The 21,453-nt window shown below is 34.5% G+C and overlaps 2 pseudogenes; both read right to left on the minus strand.

The window, feature by feature from the left end:
- Positions 1–8,192: 8,192 nt before the first annotated feature.
- Positions 8,193–8,683, minus strand: LOC143544300 (calcium-binding protein KRP1 pseudogene; annotated as a pseudogene).
- A 3,516-nt stretch (positions 8,684–12,199) lies between these two features.
- LOC143544301 (calcium-binding protein PBP1 pseudogene) lies at positions 12,200–12,610 on the minus strand (annotated as a pseudogene).
- Positions 12,611–21,453: the final 8,843 nt, after the last annotated feature.

A 21,453-nucleotide genomic window follows, 5' to 3' on the forward strand; every position in this document is an offset into this window, starting at 1 on the left:
CTAGTCTTATGTTACTCGTTGCGGTCTCCATTTGTTCATTTGGGTTTCATTGGTTCGTTTGAAAACTATCGCTTCTGTTCTCACTGAACGAAGCTAACAGCGACTGTTGAACATTTGATTTTTACTTAACAGGGCATTTAGGGACTCGTGGGATTATTAAGGAGGTGAGTCCTTCATTATAGACTTCTTTTACTCTTTGTGATTTCTATTTGTTCGTTTAGGGTTCCTTTTGTTCATTTGAAAAATGTCACTTTTGTTTCACTGAACGGGATATTATTAACCAATGCGCCAATCATTTAAAACGACGCAGGTGTCCACAATCACAGCTTGTACGAACGACGTGAAGATGGAACTAAAGAAGCAAGACAATGGTGATAACAAAAACAAGATACCTATCAACGCATTGTTTGATCTTATTATGAACCAGTTTGAGCCAAGAACTATAAAGAACCGCATAAAAAGATCTTATTCTGTTAGGCAATCCTAGGGCCACACCTCGTCGTTGCTACGAGGTTGGGTGGTGGTAGTGTGTGGGGGGGGGGAGGGGGGCGCTTCATGTGAGTTAGCGACGTGCAAGGTACATTCTTGTGTTTGGTTTGTAGGCCTTGTTTGGTTCTGGTTTATTATATGAAATCTAACAAAGAGTGTGTTGGATGTGAAGTTGTTGTAAAGGAGGCAGAAGCCCCTCATTCCGAGAGACAATAAAAAGTGTCGAACTCGATTTTCTTGTAAAATTTACATCGAAATTTGGGTAAAATAATATATCATAATGACTGTTTTTATTCATAGAGTTAAGTGTCATATTAGTACTTGTGGTTTGTCCAATTTTGCATCTTTAGTACCATTTTTGAATTTATTGCAAATGGCTACCTCACTCTTTTAAAACTTGCAATTTTAGTATTTTTTTCTAATCACGTCTATTTTTGTCTGCTAAGTCAGGGGCAAATTAGTAATTTCTATTATTTTATTAATTTTCTCTTTTGAGCTAATTGACATTTTCATACCTATGGTTTGTTCAATTATGCAACTTAGTACCATTTTTTGAATTTATTGCAATTGGATACTTTGATTAGTTTTAGATATAGGCAAACCAAGAGAGACATTACATATTATATATTACAATTAAAAGGTAACTAAAATACATGATAGAAGATGAAAACAACCATGAAATGTATAACATATTTTTTAGTCTTTTGTTCTTGATTTTTAATTTACTTCTAGTAGCTCAAGATCCAAGTTCATCTTAGCAATTTTTCTTGCATTTTTTTACGTGCATTGATTTTTTTTTCAAAAGTTCGGGTATGATAATAGTTGCATTTTAACGCAATTGATTAGAATCACACAATTTCGCACCTCTTAGTATAACATCAATTGAACTTGTAGATGACCGATGGTTGACGAATCACGTGGGCAAAACATCTTATCGTAATTCATTGAACTTGCAGATGAACAATGGTTATGGTTTGAAGGACATTGAGCACGCAGGGGGGGGGGGGGTCTGTTCATTTAGGGTTTGAAATGATTTTTTAATTTTAATATGTAATTTCTCTCTTGGTTTGCCTATCTATCAAAAACTAATCAAAGTATTCAGTTGAATAAATCAAAAAAAGGTACTAAGTTGCGTAATTGAACAAACCACTGGTATGAGATTGGCACTTTGCTCAAAAGAGAAAATAAATAAAATAATTGAAATTACTAATTTGCCCTTGATTTAACGGGCAAAATAGACGGGGTTAGAAAAAAGTAGTAAAATTGCAAGTTTTAAAGAGTGAGGTAGCCATTTGCAAAAATTCAAAAGGGTTACTAAAGTTGCGTAATTGGACAAACCACATGTACTAAATGGCATTTACTCAAGAAAAAAATAAAAATATATTATATTTTAAAATAAAGAGAGAAACGATGAACAATCTTAAGTGGTTTTGTTTAAAGAGATATGAGAAAATAATGTGATATTGTGAATTATGGAAATGTTAAACATTAATTTAATTTGATTTTATACTTAAAGAGAAATCACATTTATATATGCTAAGTCAAGAAATCAAACACAATTACCATTTTAGTGGAGTTGGTAAGCACACATTTGGTTTGAAACATAAGGTCTTGGGTTCTTTAAAATTTTATATAGCCTTACGGGTCATGGGTTATAATATAATAGAAAATAGTGACATGACATCTACTTGGCATTCTATATGAAGTATCTAGTTAAATGTCATGTTAACAACTTGTGTTGCTTTATTAGTATAGTTAGATTAGATACATCATTTAGTTATTTACATCATAGGGAAAAACTAAAATACAAAAAGAGACAAAAATAAGAAGTGCGAGAAGGATTTGTGGCAACAAAAAAAAATACTCTCAAAAATATAAGTAAGTGCGCGGATTTGGTGTCCGCAGCTGTTCGAATAGGCTAGGGGTAGTTTAGTCTTTATATTAATGTATAAAGGCTCATTCGCTAACCATGTTTAGACTAGTCTATTCGTTAACGTAGATTCGTTAAGGTATACCCATTCGCTAAGGTTGTTTAGAAAAATGGGCTATGAAAAAACCTCATTCGTTAGTACAGTTAACGAATGAAAGACCTCATTCGTTAACACAGTTCTAACGAATAGGACCAGCCTATAAATAGGCCTTCCATAGTAGAATTACATGAGATTTGTGTGCCATATTTATTCCTTGTAACGTTATGCTGCCGGATTCTCTCCTCATGTAACGTATTGATCATCAATAAAGTATTCCGTTAATGTATGAACACGAGCTTAACGTATCGGTATTCTGTTAATGGATTCTCTCCTCATGTAACGTATTGATCATCAATAAAGTATTCCGTTAAAAAATCATAACTCAAAATATAAATAATAAACAAAAAAAAAGACAAAAAAAAACTAAAATGTGTCCTCTACCATTCCCATTAAAAAAAAACAAAAAAAAAACACATTGCCGAGAAAAAAGACACAATAACAAAAATAAACAACAAAACACAATAATAAATAAAGTAAATACACAATAGATCACAAAATATAACACAATGCCGAACAAAATATAACACAATGTTAAGTAATATAAAATAATATCAAGAAAAAAAAGACACAGTGTTAAAGAAAAACACACAATCAATGACAAATATAGACAATAAGCACAATGATAAATAAAAAGGTACAATGATCTTTTTTTTCTTAACATTGTGTTTTTTTATTTACTTTTTATTTTTTATTTTTTTAGAACGAGGAAGACGGTGAAAACAATTTTGTGTTTTTACTTTTTTTTATTAAATTTTGAGCCATATTTTTTTTATTAATTTTTGAAAGTTTTTTTTTGTTACAAATTCTTCACACCTTTATTTTTGTCACTCTTTATAGAATAACATGACCCCTTACATCATAATCATATACTACATAACCATACATATGTATAATGTAATATGTATTTATTACGACAATAAATATATTATATGTATATGTATCTAACGGGGTTGGTTATGCTTTGAAGCCTTGTCGATTTTGAAACTTGGCTCGCATTAGGGCTTATATCAAATGATCTTAATTTATAGAACTTGTTGAAGCTTCATTTGATGGAACTTTAATACGGTGAACTTGAATCGCTAACTAGCAACTTGACTTGTTTACACATGTAAGTATAAATGACAAATAAACCCGTGTTAATACCTCCAAATGTTATTTTTGGACGGGCAATAATGTAACGATACAAAGAATATTAACATGGACTAATGAACAAATAGGCAAATCGAACATCAGGCGCGAACAAGAGAGATTTTTGGTTCATAAAGAATGTCTGTCTCTTAAATCATCAACGCGATATGGGCTTAGTTGACTGTGAAGCATATGAAAACTCCACAATTAAGCATGCTCAGGCGAAAACAATACTAAGTTGGATGACCTACTGAGAAGTCTTCACTTGGACAACAAAAAACAAATTCATGAATCCCTAAATTGGCCATTCAACAAGGATAAAATAGATAATATTAATGGTGGGAGAGGCCATTTATTTCGTATTAAGAGGCCAACCAATTGTAAAGAACACCATGATATAGTTGACTGATTATATAATGCGACCAATGTTGTAAAAATCGCTAGTCGGTAGCTGGATGGTTGGGTGGGGACTAGCGATTAATATGATCGGACTTTAATGTATTTTTTTTAAGTTTTATATATACATGCACATATTTTTATATGTAATTTTCAGTTTTATACATACACAAACATATTTCGGCTAGAAAGTGGTTGGAATCTTGCTGGAAACCGGTGGTTATTATTGAAATCTCGCTGGAAACTGCTGATTTTGGTCGAAATCTCGCCGAAAACAGCTGATTTTGGTAGGAATCTTGTTGGAAACTGTCGATTATGGCCGGATTTAACGGTTGACCAATAATTAGCCGACTAGCCTAAAATTAATCAGTGGAGTGGGGACTTACGATTAATCGGAGATTAATCGTTGCCTAGTCGGGATTTTCGCAACACTGAATGTGGCATTGCTTTAACACCAGAAGTCTTAAATCATTATTAATAGATTCGGAATAAAATTCAAAACTAACGAATGACTTGAACCAAAGAGAGTAGTGTTAGATATAAAAAGGTCAACGTAATATAGTAGCCATTTTTAACAAAACTTGCTCATTTTTTATTATAAGTTATAATAAGATGCATGGTTTTTATAGAAAGGATAAGAATTATTTTAGTTTATTGAATTTGGACGTGGATGGTTGAGATTAGTTATGGGTGAAATCAAGTGTTACGTAAGGGAAATGACATAACAAGGATAACACATTTGCTAACTTTCTCTGTCTACATGCAAGACACATGTAAATTCCCTCCAACATTTTAAGACGTGAATAACTTTTTATACAACATTTATTTTAAAGTAATAAAATCATCATAATAACTAGTTTTTTTTTTTTAGATGATACCATATTGTTATATAAAAGTGAAAAAATTAATGGGTCTTTTTTTTTTTACAAATAGTATTTTACAACAATTGTGTTTTATAAAATTGTATTTTGTCAAATTGTGTTTTTCATTGTGTTTTTCCATTGTGTTTTTTATAGTGTTTTCCATTGTGCTTTTTCCGACGACTGTTTTCCGTTGAAATTTCCCGGCGCCTTTCCGGCCAATAAATTCCGATGACTTTTCTGACGAAAAATTTCGCTGACTTTTCAAGCCAAAACTTCCAACGACTTTCCCGGTGAAATTTCCGGCAAAGCTGGGTGGCGGTGGGTGACGGTTGTGGTGGCGGTGGGCGGTGGAGTGGTGGTAGTTATAGGAGATGAGTGAAGATGTAAGTAGGTTTTTGAGATTAAATTAAGCGAGGTTTTGAGTTTAAAGTAGTAGACTAAAATACCCTCATTCCTAACATTTCAAAATAAATCAAACCTTTTATTTAAACCCAACCCTCGCCAGTATAATAAGTTAAAAGTTAAAACGTATGTAAAAAGATATTATAAGCAAAGCTGATAAATACAGGTTCCGTTTTAATTTTTAAAATATAAGAAAACCTGATGTTGGGGATTTTGAGGGCATGAATGGTTAGTGTTTGGTAAGAACACGACCAAAAGATAATTAAAAATTACTGAACTTATCAATATTTGGTTTAGTGGAGACGAGAGAGGTATAAAGACGGCATGATCCTGGGTTAATGCCGATACTTCGGACATAATTATAAATTATAGTATGTTTTGGATGATTAATTTCGCATATTCACACTACAAACAATATAATATATGATGTAAAAAATTTCATAGAGTTAATGCTTTACGAGTGAACTTAAATATGTATTTTGCTTTTGATCCCTTTGGAGTTGGGTTTCTTCAGTTTGCACCTTTAAATGTTTGGAAAGTGGCATATTAGTACCTGGAGTTTAGAGTATTTCATTGGTGCTGCTTTATGTTTCTTTGAACCATGCATAAGTTAAAACATTGAATCAAAATATGACTTGAAATTGACCAAGGAATTGTGAATCTTATTCCCCGAAACAAATTATTATGAGGCAAGTGAAAGTGAAATCATTAATACTAGGCTCCTAACATATAGTAAGTAATAAGACTTACTATATGTTGTGTTCTTGTTGTTTGAAGACACTTGAACGCCAAGATCTTCCTTACTTTAGCCCGGATTCGGATTCGGGTCTTGAGAGAGAGTATGTGTGTGTTCTAGGGAGTGTGTGTGTGTGTGTTATGGGAAGAAAATGGTGAAAGGATTGGGGGATGGCCTTATATAGAGGGCTATGGACCCCACCACCCACTTCCTTTACCAAACCCAATCCTTATCAAAACACTTAACACACGACTAATTTAACGACACACAGTTAACAACAAAACTTTCCGTTATTTATTATTTAACAAAAGTTGGATGTTACACGGGTTTATGTGCCTGATGAGCGTATTTACCCAAACAAATGGTATTAATCTCTCAGATCGTCTTCAATCACCATGTTGATGGCTAATGTGTTTGAAATAGTTTAATAAAAACACGCTAATCTAGACACTAAATAATAAATTCTAGACTCTTAAACTTAACTAAACTACTAACCGGCAAGTGAACCGGTCGACTCTAGTACACCTACGTAAGTCCGGATATCAAACCCACAAGACTCTTTTAATTACGTAAGTCCGGATATCAAACCCACACTTTTACTAATAAACTAATTTAAACTAATTAAGGAAACTAAAGACGACTAAACTTAGAACTGGACTTAATTCAGACGATGATGAACAACCACCTAGGCTAGAATCCCCTAAGTTTCATTTATCGGATAACCGGGAGACTATTTAGTTATGGAACTGGGATCGTGAAATAGACGCTTAAGAGAAAACCCGAACAGGACTCCTGACCCTTCTCAAGAGACACCTATGGATTTCTAATAAGTTTTAACGCACACCAGTATTAAAAATCAAATTTCCTTACGGTCACCTAATTATTTATGATTTAGTTCCTTTATACGAAATCCTACCTACAGCGCGAAAATCAAAGGCAGTTTAATATATTTAATTGATTCAATAGACAATAATTAAATAATCAAACCTAGACGGACTCCTTACGAAGAACTAAATCTAACAAGATCAAATAATAAAGATCTATCAATAACCTAGCACTTCACAGATTTAGGTTAGCAATACACTTAGTTTATTTAATCAATAGTTATTATTCCTATGATCTAATCGCGAATCAATCAATAAATAGTCAAAAACACAAAGTAGATGACCTAATAGCAATCTATCATAATGACAAACAATAATCAAGGCAACTATGGAATAATAATAATTAATCAAACAATCCTAAATATGCATACGCATCAATTTAATATAATTAAACCTTTACTAAATCATAAAACCATAACGATAAATAAATCCCAATCAAAACACAACGTCAAAGTGGGTTCATCATAAGCCTAGGCAGTCTATAATGTTTAGCCTAACATCTTAGGTTTAAACAAAACAATCAAATAAGAATTTCATGGCGGATATAAAAGAAAACGAAAGAAAATAGAAGATAAAACCTGTGTTTTTCGTCTTCAACCAATACGCGCACCACCGGATGATTCTTCAACTCCAAAGCCTTCAAAGTTGCAATCCTAAGCCTTGGAACTCCCAAAATTTGTATGGCTCTTCAGGTTATGATTAGTGTTAACTTTATGGATGTTTATATAAACTTTCAAGGCCCATAAACTTAAAATTAGTAGAAGATTCTAGAAATCTGAGCCCATAAATTTAATATTTGTAGAAGATTCTAGAAATCTTAGCCTATAGACTTAATAATTGTAGAAGATTCTAGAAAATTGAGCCCAAATGTCGCGCGACGAACCTTCTCCCATTTTGCTTATTTTTGCTTGTTTTTCTCCCTCTTTTCGACATGATTGTAACCCGGAACCTAAAATATTCAAATGAATTGGTAATATACAAATTCTAATAAAAATCGAACAAAAACTAATAAAATATTATATTAAATATAAAAGAGATTTATTTATATTAAGCATTATATCAATGGCCTTGCTCTTGTTCTAATAATGAGAGTTATTTTTTTTTCTTGTTGGTGATGTTTTTGAATTATAGCCACTTATTTCCGAATAAATTGTCCTGTAATTGGTTTCGTATCAAGAATTCAAACAAAAGTGCCGGTTTCTGACACAACAAAAGTATGCATATTCACATTAAAATCACTCTAAGTCTAATGCATCTACAAGTACACAACACTCAAAATAAAGTACAACTCTATATAAAATAAAAAATATCAGATTCATGTATAGTTTCAACTCATTATCAATAATTTTATAAATTATGGAAAACTTTACAATTCAATATTGGAAATTATTAAACTCCTGTTCCAAGGCTTGTTCTAACAAAAACTCAGATTGCTCCATCAACTCAGGGCTCAATCTAAACATGAGAACACAAAACTCCATCTGACTAAGTGCACCATCTCCATCAGAATCACCTTCTCTCAACATGCTCGAAAGATCATCATCTGACAAATCTTGAAGACCTAAAAGTGAAGAATTCTTCTTCAAACTATCGAAAGTGATCACACCTTTATCGCGGTCCATTAGCAACTCAAACCCGTTACACATTTCATCAATCAGACCATCTCCTACGAGTTTGTCCGCCATTATAGGTAAGAAATCATGTAACTGAGGTTGGTTGTTGTTGGTTGCCATTGTTCAAGAGAACCAGAAGCTGGTTAAGCGATGCTGGATTGATTTGAAAGTGATGAGATGATATAGAGAGGGGTGATTATATATATAGCACATGTTGTAGGACAGAAAGGTGGTCACGGGTCGGTGGGTGTAAAGAGGTTCCGGGAAGAAGAAAAATGGCATCGGAACACAGCTGGGATAAGTTCGCATATTCTACTTTCTACGAAAGTCTTGTTTTCGTTTTAGTAAATGTAAACGTGCCGTATGGTGAAAAGATTCGGGAGGAAGGTTACGATAATGGTCCCTGTCCTGGATCCTTATATTATAATTGTAACAACTTTACAAAGATGTGTATAATAAATATATGTCAATTTCTTAAATAGTAATATAAACATATTTTAAAAAACTGATTGATAAACTTTATTTGCTTATCATCAGGTCTAAACTCAATTCTCATACTGGTGGGGTGCATGACGGCTTAATAAGGAATATGGGTGTCGGACGGTAAAAGAAAGATAAATCTACGAGAATTAAGTTTTGTTGGATTTATTGCACTTAATGTTTTTGAGGCCGGACCGGTTGACCGGGATTCGGTCTATAGACCGGTCCACTTCTATATGGTACGCTAAGTTCTCAGAGAACCAGCCAGTCCGAACCAGTCATACCGGTCTGAGGAAACCGGACCGGTTTTACTATAAAAATAATTTAAGAGCTTTAGAGAGAAAGATTTAAATAGAGTTTGAAGTTTGAACCCAAACCACATTCTCTTCTATATAAATGATCATCAATGCATATTGTTGGATTTGAACCATTCACCTTAAAAATAGAGGAGATATACTAACCTAATTAAGTTAATTGAATATTACTATAACCGGTTCAATTATTTAACCTTTTAATAAAGAAGAGAATGTGATTTGGGTTCAAACTTCAAACTCTATTAAACTCTTTCTCTCTTACACACACATACACACACATCCAGGTTAGCAGGTACCCAAACTTGATGAGAATACCGGAAACATTTGGGAATAGTATAGGGGTCAAGTAACAGGGTACATGATCAGGTCTGGGATTACTTTTGAAATTTTCCGCTGCTACATGACGGGTATGAGATTTAGAGATAAATATAGCTATTTACTTGTCCCATTGTCTGATAAGATATACCCGTATACCCGACTATATGCCGACATTAATTATATTCTCTTTTTATTTACTTTACTTATCTACGTATATAATTCCTTGTAGTTGCGCATCTAGACGGAAATCTCAGGGGTAACGCTAAATTTTTTTTTTACCGTATTTCATACAATAACCGATTTTTTTTACCTTATTTCATAAATATATATTTTTTTTAACTTGATGTTAGACCAATATTATCATTTTCTTGGAATTTTCGTTTAAAAAGATTTCTAATAAGATTTTATCAGTTCATCTTCCAAGTTCCTAATTTTAGAAGAAACAGAATATAAACCCTAAATCTCTAACCTAATAACCAATTACAATTTACATTATCCATAATCAGTCATTCAAAATTAACAATTTATATAAACAAATTAACAATTACAAATTTAGATAAAAATAGAAGAATGTCCAAACTAAACAGTAGAAGTCGAATCGTGAAAGAGAGACTGAGAAACCCTGACCGTCGCCTACTCGGCTGCGACGTGGAGGTCCGGTGATCACAGGAGGGTGGCAGGGGGTCGGGACAGTGTGGGGTGGAAGATTCGTGGGGTGGACAAATGTTGATCTTCAGCCTACACCAAATATCCAAAGGGAACAACGAATGCTGGTTTTATTTGGTTTGGACTTTAATTTGGTTGGGCTTTAATTGAGTTTACCTTTTAATTTGGATGGCTTTAAACAAATAGCGGCAAGTGGGTAACGCTATATTTTTTCAGAGGTAGCGAAATATAAAAACCAACCGAAAAAAAAGAAAATTTTCTGTTACTTACGAAAAGTTAAGGGGTAGCGAAGACTACCCCCGATTACATGCTAAGTCCGCCACTAATTCCTTGATTTTAATTGTCGTTCCTACAAATATTTATATCAAGTAAATATATAGTTTATAATACACATGATTAATTTTTGGTAAAATAGTCTACAATAAACCCAAAAATAGACCGCTGATATGTGTGATATCCAATGGTTAATTATTCAATAGATACCCGAAAGAAAGAAATATGACAAACTTTTTTAATTGGTACATGGTTGGCAATACGTAAACTCATCACAAACACGACCAACTCATCCTTACTCCGCTCTCTCTTCTCCTCCCCCTCTATTTGGCCTCCCATCCAAAACTCACTCAAACCTTTTAGAACCCGAAATAAAATTTAATGCAACCGTCTTCTTCAATCGCTGATGAACACCATGCACATAGTACACCCTGATTTTATGGTTTTTGGGTGAGAAACTAGAACTAGAAGCAAGGATTGACGGGCGTCAACAATCCTAGACACCATCGACAGATCGTGTTAATGGGTCTCTCTCCCCTCTCACCACCTCCGTCGTTGTTCTTCTCCACCTTCAAATCCATAGAGATGGCGGTGGTTTGGCTAGATGTTGTTGGATATAGTGATGGTGAAGTCGATAAAACATAGATATATGGCTAATTTCCATCGCCAAAAATAGTGGTGGTGTAGCCAGTGGAGTTGGCCGGTGATGGGGAGCTTGCATAATATACATGCACCCTTTGCTTGTTTGTATGTACCGGCTAAAAAGTAAAGTCAAAAAACTAACACGAGCTAGTTAGTAGTTGACACATGTGCTAGTCAGAGGTGTGCGTCTATTGTAGCCATGAAAATTCATTTTTAATGTTGCATAATTTGTTTTTTTATTTTGGATATGGGTAAAATTGTGACTGTATAACAAGGGAGAGATCGACATTGAGAATGATGACATCCCGTATTATAAAGCATAGTCAACATTTTGCTTCTTTGTGATTCATGTAACATTTTGACACCTCATATTTTATAAATTTTTATACACATGATGGGTCTTAAGCTAAAATTTTTATATCGTTCCTATCATATAGCCCACAAAAATATCATACGTCTTACCTCAGATCGGGTTATCATCTGTTGAGGGCGATGGATGAGTATAGAACTGGCAATTGGGTACATGTTAAATACACGATAAGACCTGTTAAGTAAAAAAGTGCGATATGTTATTTTTTTAATTTTCTTAAATAATTGAAATTAGTAGGCTAGACTCCATCACATTCCCTTTTTGGTACATGAAACTCAAAACTGTCTTATAGTTATGACATATAAAGTAGTCAAACGAGTCGTATTCATATTTGATACTTGTGTTCAGCGCGTCGCTTCATACCTGCTAAACCTGTTAAGACACGAATTGCCAGACATAGATGAATAGATCCAAATACTGTTTTTAGCACCCGCAAGGTATATATGGTCATATTATGGTGATATCATTTGGGCTAACTAGTGGCCATGTGACTTTTATTAATACGTAGTATACAACTAAATATAGCATGAAGACAACAGATTTGGCCTTTGGATATTATCAACAAAATCAATAATTTTATAAATTATGAAAAACTTTACAATTCAATATTGAAAATTATTAAAGTCTTGTTCCAAGGCTTCTTCTAACAAAATCTCAGCTTGGTCCATCAACTCAGGACTTAATCTAAACATAAGAACACAAAACTCCATCTGACTAAGTGCACCATCTCCATCAGAATCACCTTCTCTCAACATTCTCGAAAGATCATCATCTGACAAATCTTGAAGACCTAAAAGTGAAGAATTCTTCTTCAAACTATCGAAAGTGATCACACCTTTATCGCGGTCCATTAGCAACTCAAACCCGTTACACATTTCATCAATCAGACCATCTCCTCCCAGTTTGTCCGCCATTTGAGGTAAGAAGTCATGAAACTGAGGTTGGTTGTTGTTGGTTGCCATTGATCAAGAGAACTAGAAGTCTTTTAAGTAATTGTTGGATTGATTTGATACTAATAAAAATATATAGAGATTAATACTTAATAGTTGTATATATATAGAGCATGTTTCACGAATATATGATGGTCGGTGGTCGGTGGTCGGTGGGTGTATAGATGTTCCGGGAAGAAGAAGAAAAGCCATCGGAAGACAGCAGGGTTAAGTTTGCGTTTATACTTTCGAAGAAAGTCCTGTTTTCATTTAATAAAATGTGAACGTGACGCCTGGTGATAAGATTCCGGAGGAAGCTATGGCCCTCCATCTACGATGCTTCTATAACATTCCCAATGTATAAAATACTTAAAAAGGTGTGTATACAATAAAATATGTCTATTTTTATTGATAATAATTTAATAACCAGTGATTTACCACGGTACATGGAGAAATCGGTAGTAAAACTCGACGTCGTAACGGCAAGACAACTCGAATTCGGTCGGTGTTGACTACATTTGTACAATAAAGGAACCAAAAATAAATTGGCATGTGATCAATCGTTTTCGTTACGTTCGTCACGTTACATGAACTAAGAAAAAATCACATAAACCAATATGATGTTGCTACTTGACCCAATTAGGACTTTGGGGCATCAACATTCTCTTTTATTCTTTGTTAGACAGTAAATAATAATAGCTTTTGTTAAAAACTAATGTTAATTAATTTTATTTTTTTTGTAATTAGGTGTAAACCAAAGTCTAATGTTCTCTGTTAACATGGAAAAAGTGAAATCAAAGATCGATAGCCAACCACAACAACGATATGCTCTAAACTTGATAAGCAACTCTTTCTTGTTACTTATTGAAAACAGAAAACGTAGAAAGAAAACAGAAACCTACTTGGGTTTATATAGATACCCATACCTCGAACTCAAATATTATACTTTTGACTTTAAAAAAAAATTACATTAGTAAAAATAAAGATGTATTGGTTTTTATTAATCATAACTATCATTTTTTGGGTCGTTGCCTATCCTAACTAACGAATTGGCTGATAGCGATCACACCTTTTGTCGTATTTATTTCCAATAGTCTACGACTAACAGATTCTAACGTCGTTAGTTGCAGATCGGCCGTAAAACGATTTTGTCATAAAAACTCGCATTTTTCCTTTAAAATTCAACATATTCGTTCCAAACATCTTTATTAAATCGGACTTTTAAAAACCTTTTTTTTAATATAAGCCCAATTATTAAGGTCAACAAAACCCTAGAACCATCATCGGATTTGGTTGGTGGTACTCAAGTGGTGGTAGTTGGTTGGTGGTGGTGATGGCGATGATCGGGTTGATTTTCGGGCAAAAAATGTGTCTTTCCGGCTAAAAACATTTTTCTGGCGACCTGCAAGTAACGACACTAGGATTCTGTTAGTCGTCGACAGTTGGGAAGAAATATGTTATAAGATGGGACCGTCCCCAACCAATTCATTAGTAGGGACTGGCAGCGGCCGAAAGATGATAGCTGTGATTAATAAAAACCAATATACCAAAAATAAATTCAAGATACTAGATAAACCAAAACTTGAACTTAAACGATCAATAACTTTGGTCTCCTCCTAAACACCCCGTGAAACCGACCTATCCTCCCAAGTCGATGACGCACATAGTTTAACACTCCCTCTCAGCATCGACTCCTTTCGTTCACATATTAATGGAACATAACTCTTTCATCTCAGCACTCAGTATCCCCTTCGTGAACATATCTACGACTTATTTACTTGTCTCCACATACCACAGCTCAATTTCTCTCTTTAACACCTTTTCACGAACAAAATGATAATGTAACTCCACGTGCTTTGTATGAGTATGTAACACCGGGTTCTCAGCTAACTGAATTGTTGACTTGTTATCAGAAACAATTCTAACCTGTACTCGATAGTTTGCCCTAAATCCTTTAGCAAGCGAACCAACCAAACCAGTTCTTGAGCTGCCTGTGCAGAAGGTCAGTACTTACCTTCTATAGTCAAAAAAAGACACCATTAGTTGTCTCATGCTATACCCCGATATAGCATTCGAACCGAACATGAACACAGACCCTGGCATCGACCTTCTATTTCTCGGGCGGCCAACATAGTCGACATCACAAGAAAGCATTATTGATATCCATTTGTCACATATCCCATCCCTTGCATACCGACAAAGCAATTACCATTCGAATGGTTGTTAACTTTGCAACTAGACTAAATGTTTCTTCATAATCTAAACCCAGATGTTGTGAGAATCCCATGGCCACGAACTGAGCTTTACATCGTTCCACCGAACCGTCCAGTCTCGTTTCACTTTGAAGACCCACTTACATGAAATCAGCTTCACTTTTTTCGGTAACAGAACCAATTCCCATGTTTGACTTGCTTCAAGAGCTGCCATCTCGACTCGCGTTGCTTCTACCCACTCTTCTTTCTTACTCGCTACATCAAACGAGTCTGGTTTGACAACCTGTTTTTCAGCCATTGCTACATTAGCATATCTTGGATTAAATCTTTTATCTCGAGTTGATTTTATGGTGGGTACAACTTCTGTTTGAGCTTGATCATTCTCATTTATTGGTTGTTGACTTGTACTTTCCTTATCACTATATCCATTAGAATTATCATAAAAATTCAAACTTACTTAGACAATTCTTCTTTTAAAACTTCAGTATTAGGTAAAGATTCTCTGCTTGATGACCACTATGCCGACATCTAGTTAAACACTACATTACAAGAGACATAACACTTCCTTGTTGTCAAATCCAAACAACGCCGCTCTTTTTTTTTAGAATCGTATCCAACAAAAATACACCGAATGACTTTCTTCTCCAATTTATGAAGCATGTGGCTGCGAATAAACATGTAACACATGCAACCAAACAGTTTCACATGCTTCATACTAAGTTTTCTTCCAAACGTCCTTTCATAAGGTGATGTGTGCTTAAGTCTCTTTTGTGGCAACGGATTGACTACATAGGCTGCTGTCATCATTGAATCGGCCAAATAACTTCCCGGTACATTCTTATAGTGCAGCATACTTCCCGAAACTTCAGCTGAATGTCTGTTCTTTCTTTCCGATACACCATTCTATTGAGGCGTATTTGAACACGTAAGTTGTCTCCTAATCTTGTTCCTAATAAGAAAATCGTTGAATTCGTTTGAGGTGTATTCACAACCATCATCGGACTTTAGAACTTTTATTTCTTTACCAATTGTTCATTCGATTTCCATCTTGAAGTCTTTGAACTTCTCAAACGATTCAGACTTATGTCACATAAAATACAGCCACACAAAACATGAATAATCATCAACAAAACTTGATCATAAAGCGCATACCACTCAATGACGGTTGTTTCACTGCTCCAAAAACGTCGGTATTAATAAGTTCGAGAGGAGCACTCCACTTGAATTCTAAATCTTCACACGGTAACTGTTTGGCCTTGCTAAACTGACACCCAGCATGCATGTTGTACTGAAAGCGGTCTATAAAATATTAACCTAACCTAGACAGTTTAGTTTTAAATATATAAACCTAGACTCTCCTAATGCTAGACTACTAGACAGGCAAGTGTACCTATCGACTGTAGTAAAGCCTAATGAAGTCCGGGATATCGAATCCAAAGGACACTAGCGAAACATAAACTAGACCCTGACTAATTAAATTAATTTATAGATTTAAATGATTTTTGTGTTTTTTACTTATTAACTACAAACTAAAGAATACTTAACTAAAACTAACACTAACAGCAACTGACTTTAACTCGATTATCTAGATTAACTCAAAGATAGGAGAAACACTACCTAGGTTTGTAATCCTACTTGTTAATCTTAGATCTCTCTCAGCTAAGGGAACTATGATGGAACCTAGATCTTAAAATACGACACCCTTAGACAACCTATGGATCCCTAATCATTCTCCGGGTGTGACCTAAAAAGAAACCTTAAGGGGCATGTAAACTTACCGGTTGGCTGAATTACCTCTCAGTCTCTCCAACAATATTAAAGTACCCTAAAAGATAGATTGCCGGTCAGTCTCACTATTTTAATACACCCTAAAGTGCAAGAGGTAACCTAAGAACAATCAATAAGACACGAAATTACAATGAAACTAGGGAATTCTAGGAAACCTCTTGTCAGAGCGTTCTTGCCTAAACACCTAATCATAAAGACAACCCGACTATCTATTACCTCTCATTCTCTAGATAGGTAGAATATAAAGCCCTAACAAATTACCAATCAATGTTCCTATGGATTACTACGTCTAGCAAAAATATAAAATAATCACAAACACACGGTAAGAGACTTAAACATGCATCAATAACTGAAAGACATTTGACAAGGCACATGCGAAACAAAGATTAATAATAAATCAAAACTAAATACACAGACATATTATAGTAATTGTAAAAATATTCTTTACTTTAGTATTAATCCAACAATAAAAACCAAGAAAAATCCGCAAATCACAAAGTTATCATCAAAAACCTTGGTAGCAAGGGGTTTAGCCAACAACCTTGAACGGAAAACAAATAAAACTATTGAAAAACTAATAAAAATAATTCAGCTACTAGCCTGCGAGCTTAAATTAATTGAACTGTGTGCCTGGTAGCTTAAATTAATTGACCTGTGTGGTGGCTTGCTTCTCTTTTAAATCGATCAATTGTAAATTTTAGGGGACGTGCTTGGTTGCCTGCTTCTCTAAATATTTTCTTTTCTGGCTTACAAAATCCAGTAGCCATGAACAGGGATTTTCCCCCCTTGACTTCTTCCCCTTTTTATTCGTTATTATCTTGCCGTCACACCTTATATTCTTTTGTCCGATGACCTAAACCCACATCCAGCAGCCATCATAATCTTCTATATTCAAACCTAATCATATTTTATTTAAGGAAAATTGGATTTAAATAATCCAAAGTATAAACCATTGATCAATAATAATCCCAACTAACAATCTAACCACTGACAATCTCAACTTTCAATTTTGTTACCAATAGCAAGGCCAGTTTAACAAATTGTTAACTCATTTAACTTTTGATGACGTGGCATGTGATGTGGATATTTACTGAGACTAAAATGCATGTGACATGACAAAAATACCCCATTATCTCAATTAAAAAAAATAGATGAAAATTGTATCTGCTTCATCTTCATATGTCAACTCCCCAACCCAACTCCACGTCGCCTCCCAAACCAGCATCATCGGAAAACCGAGTTCGCTGACTGTTGCCAAAGCACCTTGTGCATAGACACAATCGCCTTGACCAGCACCCATTGTGCATCACCATCGTAGCCATCACCCCTTCAGATCCGCTCGTCGGAAAAACGAGTTGCAGGTTTCTTGCGAGTACAAATTTGGATCTCCATCTCTCTTTGTTATGATCTATCTTTCTCCCTCCCTATTTCTTCTCTTCTTAATCGCAGGTTTCGATTGCCCATATAGGAAGCTGATGGTCACCGCCTCCGATCTCTCGACTAGCTTCACGCCGCTGGCCTTCTTCACGGTCGCCGAGTCACCGCCCTCTGGTTTTCCTCACAATCATCATTGATATTATTGGTGGGGAAGAGGCAGTGAAGGTTTGTGATGGGCAGAAGGAGCAAAAGGAAAGAAAAGTTTCAGGTTGAAATTGAAAGAGGAAGATGAAGTTTTTTTATTTTTCTTGAAGGGGGTCTACATATGGGGTAAATTGTTGATATATATTTTAATTTTTTTAATAATTATCCATGTCGCAAGCCACATCATCAAAAGTTACTAAGTAAACAATTTGTTAGACCGGGATTGCTATTGGTAACAAAATTGAAAGTTGGGATTGTTAGTGGTTAGATAGTTAGTTGAGATTATTATTGGTCAATGGTTAATAGTTTGGATTATTAAAAACCAATTTTCCTTCATTTAAAGCCCCTACCATATGTTAGTGTGTTAATATGTATTCATAAACTAATATTCAACTTGATTGATTAATTTGACATTACTAAAATTAATTAAATAGCATTGCTAGTAATACCAGCGACATTAATAATTATATAATATTTGTTTGAACATTAATTCGTCGGTCTCAAGTTTAACACAAATACTTCATTTTACCTCATTGTTTTTGAAACCTTTAAACTTTAGATACGAGCCACAATAGACTAATATCTTATAAAAACCAACCCAAAACCAATTAAAAATGTAGGAAATACATAAAATATTTATATATAATTTAGCCCATATCCAATATCCCCACACTTAAATCTTTTTGGTCTCTGAAAAGGTTATTTTCAATGGAATCAGAATTCGAAACCGATTTTTAAAACATATAGGTTATCTTTTAAGCCCTGATAAATGCCAAAACTTTGATTGCCGATATTGTTGTCCACTTAAACTCAGCCACCAACCTATCAAGTCCCCCCGTCATATTTAACAATTATGTTCAAGTGATATCAAAAACCTATGGTCTCACACATAAAGAGTTATAGATCTGCTTACACTCATCTCAAGCATAATCATAACAATTAAAACCGGGTTGAAGCAGACTGGTTCAACCTATCACTGTAAGCTAAAACCCTTTAATGGTAAGAAGAAAATGAACTTAGGTGGAATTTAGATGGATGAAAGGTCAAGTGAGGTTGTACGAGTAATGCCTAAACCTAAAACTATATTAGCGGATTTCCGCCCAGCATTGTTTCACCCGAGCTGCAACCCAATATATGGCGGTCCCGGGTCTCCACCCTTAGTATTTCTTAAAAATATTTATTGACTAAAAACCTCAAGCCCCAATTGTGTATCCTCAGAGTCACCATTCTCTTGGTACCACGTAAGCTCCCGGTCCTGTCTAGCTTGTGCCTTTTGGCTTCTTTGTCTAACTTTTTTTTTTCTTCTTTTTCTTTTTTTCTTTTGTTTTTTTTTTGTACACTTAGGCATCTTTTACCCTAAAATAGATAACTATTTTCTAAGCTCGTATAAAAAATGGGCATTGTTGGGCGCCACCAGTCGTTATTTACTTTCATAAAACAGAGTGGTGTGCTAAATTTAAGGGCATGTAATTCTCACCACCTCAAGGCAGTCAGATTACGATAATACTCCTTATGGCTTGTCAAATTTTTCAGTTTCACTATCCCCCTTCAAGATGAAAACCCACAAGGTTTTTGATTATTTGATATATTAATAATGATCAGAGGAAACTTTTCAAAGTTAGTTGGGCCTACCAATACATCCCAACCTTAGTGCATTATCCTTATTTAATCTCATATATAATAATCGTTTTGAAAAACCAGTATTAAATTTTCTATCATTTTACATTATTTTGCAAACTTAAATTAAATTTTCGGGCCATTTTTTTTCAACTTTTTTTTTCTACATTTTTTTTTGCTTAAAAACGTTAGTTTTGCATCCCCACACTTAAATTTCACATTTTCCTCAATGCGAGAAATAGAAATGACAAATAAAATAAAGGAAAAAAATTGGAACAGACTCCCTTGGTAAATTGTAGTGGCCATGTGTCATGAATCATGTTTCGTTCCCTCCAAATCGAACCCAAGCCTCAAACTCAAGTGCTCTCTACCAATCTGCCACCCACGAACGAATATTGCTCTCAACAAATCAACAATTCTGGAACGTCATGGCAAATCATGAAGCAGTTATCATCCCCACACTTGCTTCAAACCCTAGCTCATCAACCGTCATCAACCAACCTTGGAATAACCTGCAAACAAGAGAAGAACCACCCGGCAGACCAAAGAAGTAAAACCAAAATAAAATAAAAATAAAACATAATACCGGGTTGCCTCTCGGGAAGCGCTAAGTTTACAGAAGAGTGTTCAGGACTCGCTCCCAAAACCTCAATCAAGAGGTTTCTCTTTTATCCTCTTTCCATCTGTACTCCTCAACACTCTTCTCTTACACATGGTCAAGAAGAAACCAATTGTAAAACTCTTATGGGCCCAAAGATACGAATTCAACTTGGACCACCAACTCTTAAATTTCCTAGGACCGAACTGTATGATATGCATGTAATACAAGAGGTGGTCATCCCTACATACTGATTCGGTGAAGTTAGGTGGGTATGAAAAATTTCCACACATAATTCGATCCCTAAGCCTCGGTATCCTTTCTCTTCTAGACAATTTTTCAAACCTTGACATGTCCCGAATGGAGTTGAGTATGGTTAGTGTTTTGGTTTATCAGATTCGATGTGTAAATCCATACGAATCAAATCATTTACTACATCATGGTTCTCCTCGCAAGGCTCCTTCTTGATCCCCACAATTGGCTCGTTATATAGTAAATCTTCAAGACGTTTTAAATCACCTAGTGGGTCAAATTCTTCTTCTTCTTCACAGCAAGGAGTGGGCAATCTTATAACTCGTCACCAAATTCCAGCTCCCAAGAAGGAATGTGCTCCTCCTCCGTGTCATTCTCCATCACCTCATCATCCTCTTCAATTTCAACCACGGTGTTATTAGGCAACTTGATATGTACTAAATTATATATAAATTCAAATTACATTTACTACACTTTTGAGTTGTTTTGAGTTGGTTTTTATTGAATAATATTTCTAATTGGTTCACATTTGGTTTTTTAAAGGTTTCGAGAGACCATGAGTTAAAAATAAGTACTTTAACTATATTTGAGATCAACGAGTAAATGTACGTGTGGTTTTATATATAACTATCATTATCACAGTCTTTTAACAATAAGAGATTAATTTAATAAACCAATTTAGTTATTTTTAATGATGGTTAAAGAACATAAAAAAGCCATAGTTTATTAAGATTTTAATATATGAAATTAACAAAAGTTTATTTGTTTGTTTTACAGTAAAAATAATAACTTGAATGGGGCCTTTCATTTATTTGAATTATTGAGATGTCATATCTCTACACAAGAAGCAGCCCACGTGAATGTGGTTCTT

Source organism: Bidens hawaiensis, unplaced genomic scaffold (assembly GCF_021521415.1).
Source record: "Bidens hawaiensis isolate Kalapana, Puna unplaced genomic scaffold, B.hawaiensis_p1.1 tig00013519_1, whole genome shotgun sequence".
NCBI classification, from domain to species: domain Eukaryota; kingdom Viridiplantae; phylum Streptophyta; class Magnoliopsida; order Asterales; family Asteraceae; genus Bidens; species Bidens hawaiensis.